The sequence below is a fragment of the Melitaea cinxia genome, chromosome 7 (genome assembly GCF_905220565.1).
Source record: "Melitaea cinxia chromosome 7, ilMelCinx1.1, whole genome shotgun sequence".
In the NCBI taxonomy this organism is placed as follows: Eukaryota; Metazoa; Arthropoda; class Insecta; order Lepidoptera; family Nymphalidae; genus Melitaea; species Melitaea cinxia.
Window position 1 is genome coordinate 223,578 of NC_059400.1, and position 5,216 is coordinate 228,793.

A 5,216-nucleotide genomic window follows, 5' to 3' on the forward strand; every position below is an offset into this window, starting at 1 on the left:
TCTATTTCTATCTTCACTAATATATATCTCCCTCTCAACTTCGTTTGCTTCGCCCGATCACACATTACGTAACTCTATCGTCACGCATTCAACAGCTTTCGCCCCGAGTAAACCGCATGAATGTGTAAGAAGTTTTCCTTCAATCATTATTTCTTTTTCCAAAAAGAAAAGTCAAGTCATATAACCGTGAAACTCATAAGTAAATAGGTATTATTGTAATCAGAATAACTTAATATATGATATTCCACGGTCTTCCTCCTAGACCCTTTTCCTACATGGTAAAGAGGCCTATTCCCAGCAGTGGAACTGTAGCGTTCTGTCTGAAACGTGATCGTTAATATGATACTGTCTACCGTGTCTTATTGTATATTGAATACTAAAATACTAAAATATATATAATAAAGTAATAAAATATATAATAAAATGGTAGGAAAGTCAAAACTGTACAAAGAATATTTTTTTTAAAGAATACTTAGGGTGTGATCTACAATCGATACCAAAGCCAAAAATATAGTTTTTAGAATTGTTGTCTGTTTGTTCAGAGGGTGGGGCCACTAGATATCTATCCGATAACTGGTTGGAACCGCTACGGGTACGCGACCCCGGACTACTCTAGCTGCTAGTGTCACACACCCCTCCCCGTGATCCGTGGCACTGGTATCCGTAACCCCAGATCCTTCTCTCACATAAATCCTTCTCACCTATCCTTCTTCTTACCTCAAATTTCCCAAGGAGGGTTGATGTCAGGCAGGCGGCCGGTCGTAAAATATACAAGCCAAATCACATTACAACATGAGCTTGGGAATTAGAGTATCATGTTGTGCCGACCCTACATAAGTGGGATAAGGGCAGGAAGATGATGATGATGATGATGTCTGTTTGTTTGTATGTATGTCCAGGGTAAACTCAAAAAGTACTGCATGGATTTATTTTAAATTTGGAACGAATATTATTAAGAAGTCGGGTCAACATATAGGCTATATATTATCACGCTATTACCTACGGGGAACGAGCAGTGAACCTTTATTTCCTCAACGCATTCTGTAACAACGTGTAATCTAACGACGCATATTTGAATGTTGTTGTTATTATGTTAATAACCATGTCATAAGCTAGCTTCACACTATAAATAAGACATTCTGTAGTATATTTAGTATCAGCATTGCACCCGTGCGAAGCCGGGGCGGGTCGCTAGTTGAATACTAAAATGATTAAATAGCATTCGGAGTAAACGAGTACCAAGAACAAATATGCTGAAGTTCTGTTAACACCAATTTTCAAGTGACGAACTCTCATGTAACTTTACTGTAGCGCAATACGCGCGACGAGAGACTCACATATGAGCACCGTCAGCTTACTATAGTTTTACTAAGAGTCGAAATAAAATACCTGTTCTAAAATATTTAATTCTCGACGGCTGTTAGAATTGTAATCTAAAATCGACTATACTAAACTCGAAAATGGCTCGACCAGTAAGACTATTTTTTTTTTTTTGTATGTCCCTTAAGGCTCACGGAAAGTTTTTTGGGGAGTGTGAGGAACGGGGTGTTGAGTTTCACGTCCGCAATCGAAAAGGGAAGATCCTCTGATCACACGGATGTTGTGTCTGGTTGGCTACCGCCCTACCGTTGGTTGTTGTCGGGTTTTTGTATACTAGATCGTTCAATAAGTCCCGAGACTAACCTGGAAATGGCGCATATATTAAAAACTCTTTTGATTTTTAAAAAGTACTGGCTATCAATACAAGAATATGTGTCAAATTTTTAAAAATGGAACAATAAAATTATTGATTTTGAAACATTTAAGTGACGCTACGGTTGTAATTTCGATACAATGGAAAAAAACGAGTTTCGCGTGTTGATAAAACATTGTTTTTTAATGGGAAAAAATACCGTTGAAGCACAGCAATGGCTTATAAAATGCTATGCAGATCAGCTCCCTCTAAAGCAACCATTTGTCGGTGGTATGCCGACTTCATACGCGGTCGCATGGACACCAATGATGGGGAACGCTCAGGTCGTCCAAATGAAGCAGTGACTCAACAAAATATTAACCAAGTCCTCAAAATCGTATTGGAAGATCGGAAGGTAAAAGTGCGAGAGATAGCCGAGATAGTGAAGATTTCAGCTGGTAGTGTTTTCACTATTTTACATAAAAATTTGGCCATGAAAAAGCTTTTTTCTAAGTGGGTGCCGCTTTTGCTTACAACTAATCAAAAGGAACAACGTAACAATGATTCAGAGCGATGTTTGGCGCTGATGAATCATAATAAAAAGGATTTTTTACGTCGGTATGTAACAATGGATGAAACCTGGATATACCATTTCACTCCGGAATCCAATCGGCAGGCAGCGGAGTGGAGAGCGGCTGGTGAAAGCCGCCCGAAGCGTCCAAAGACTCAGAAATCGGCCGGTAAGGTTATGGCGTCTATATTTTGGGATGCGCATGGAATACTTTTCATCGACTACCTTGAAAAGGGGCAAAATATAAATAGTGACTATTACATGTGCTTATTGGAGCGATTGAAGTACGAAATTGCGGATAAACGGCCTCACATGAACAAAAAGAAAGTGGTGTTTCACCAGGACAACGCGCCTTGTCACAAGTCCGTGAGAACGATGGCCAAAATTAACGAATTGGGCTTCGAATTGCTTCTTCATCCCCCTTATTCGCCAGACTTGGCCCCCAGCGATTACTGGCTGTTTGCAGACCTCAAAAAAATGCTTCAGGGTAAGAAATTTGACTCAAATAGTGAAGTTATCGCAGCAACGGAGGGTTATTTTGAAGCCAAAGACAAATCGTTCTACACACATGGGATAGAAAAGTTAGAAAAGCGTTGGAGGGACTGTATCACTCTTGGAGGAGACTATGTTGATGAATAAAAATTAATTTTATAAAAAAGACCTTTTTTTAGTACTTAGTCTCGGGACCTATTGAACCACGTGTTATATACTTAATCATTACCCAGAAATACGTGTATTTTTTTATGCAAAGTATATTATAATTCTCAGAATATTTTATTTAAACACGAGTATAATCTTATTAAATTTTAAAAAATTAATCATTGTGATACAAATTTCTAGACAGGCATCAAGGTTGTTGGTTGTTTTTTGGATTTGGAAATCGCACGTTTAATTAAAAATAAATACACGTGATATTTCGTAATTTTTTTCCGAAACCCCCTCCCCTTTTGGGCATCATGTGATCATGGATGACCCCTTTATTAATTATATGTCCTCCTGCGGCCCAGTTTAATAGAGGGGACTTCCGAGGATGACCCAATGTCCTAATATTAGAACTAATTAATAAAGTACTGAACGCCCAGACCAAAAATTGTTTGTATCTGGTTAATGCCAATATTTACAGGTGTCATATTTTAGGGCTATTATAGTATTGATTTAAGCTTGCCAGACAAAAAGAAAAAATACCAAAATCTTTTGTTCTTTATTTATCACATTGGGTTGTTACATTAACTTGAAAGCCAACTGAACAGTCTTAGAAATCTTATGAAAACTTAGTATTTAAACACTTAAACTAGTACAGATCAACAAAATAAATCTTTAGCTGCATATAAGTTGCAATAATTAGTTATCTTTCACAAAAATAACTCAATAATCACATTTAAAAAAGAAAAAAATGAAATTTAAATTAACTTAACAATGTTATTTAGACCATTTAAGTTTCATTATTAGCCTTCTTTTGCAAAAAGCCCCAGCGAAAAGGAATCTAAACAAAAAATAAAAAAATTGCACAATAACAATACTGCTATTTAACATAATTAGTCTATTTTTTAACTGACTTCAAAAAAAGGAGGAGGTTACTCAATTCGACCGTATATATATATTTTATGTTCGGGGATAACTCCGTCGTTTATGAACCGATTTTGATAATTCTTGTTTCGTTGAAAAGGAGATATCCCTAGTTTGGTACCATGATAAGGAAACCAGGATCTGATGATGGGTTCCCAGAGAAATCGAGGGAAACTCTCGAAAAGACGCATAACTTTTTACAGGGTGAACCGATTTTGATGATTTTTAATTTAATCGAAAGCCGATGTTTATCATGACTGTGGTCACATTTAAATTTCATCGAGATCTGATTACAACTTTAGGAGTAATCTTTGATAATGCGTATAAAAAACGTTCAATTTTATTAACAATATTTGTAACTATAATACTTGATAATCTTTTAGCGCTGTAAAAAAGAAAATGTATGTGCCTGATGACCAAATACTATTACAAATTAAACTATTAGGTACAAAAATAATTATCCCGTTCTTTTTTTCTATATCACACGAATGCCAAACCTTATTATTATAAACGAGATGCAACACCATTAAAAAAAGCAATTTATATTATACCCGCCCGGCGTACTAGTACTAGTACAAAAAAATTATCATCAAAAACACATGTCGAAAATGTCGTCATTACGGTAACCTAACAATTGTTACGCATAATTTAACTCTTTATCTCTAAAACAATAAAAAATACAGTAAGTATTAGGTAAAGATTGTAAAGATATTTACAAGTTAAAGTAACCTCTTCTCGTCACACGCGTCATTGCTACGACGTTTGGTGACAGAAGACCGAAGATACCCCTTCCTGGTCCCTTTATGGAGTGCTGCCATAATGCCTAATATATCCACCAACTAACCGACAGCGAAAACATGACATGGCGCGTAATTTAAACATACCAGGTGTCGGTAAATATTTTGTTCTAGTATTATGACAGTGGGCCATTACTCCAAGTCTCTGTTTTCATACTTGGGCCTTCACTGCAAACTGATTTTGTCCTAGTATTATTACTTTGAACCCCAGGAGGATATATTTAATTAATAAAATCTTACATATATAATAGTATATTGAACACATACATTTTAGGAGGAGTCGATAATTTAAAAGAAAAAACATCGTAATGAAAGTAGCTGTTCTTCTGACTCTCCTTTATTTTCCGACTTATTTCACGTAAGACCAGCTTGAATCAAAGATACAGCAATAGTTCCAAAGGGATAGCAATCCTAATGTCCGTGAACGATATTGCGGACCTAAAGGCTCATCAATAAATATTTATTACCGAAATGTACATGCGATCTTTACTCTCCGAACGAGGAACGCATTGTGAATCGCGATAGGAAAGTTTCGCTCGACCCTGACCCATTTACACGCGAGTGCAAAAGACAGCTTTAACCTCAGCGTCCAGTGCCTACGATTATATTT

The 5,216-nt window shown here is 36.4% G+C and overlaps 1 long non-coding RNA gene across 1 annotated transcript; it reads right to left on the reverse strand.

The window, feature by feature from the left end:
* Positions 1-3,425: 3,425 nt before the first annotated feature.
* On the reverse strand, positions 3,426-4,662 carry LOC123655058. Its single transcript, XR_006743316.1, has 2 exons — positions 4,526-4,662; positions 3,426-3,726 (listed from the first exon to the last, which is right to left on the reverse strand). It is a non-coding gene; the product is annotated as an uncharacterized LOC123655058 (long non-coding RNA).
* Between the last annotated feature and the right edge of the window lie 554 nt (positions 4,663-5,216).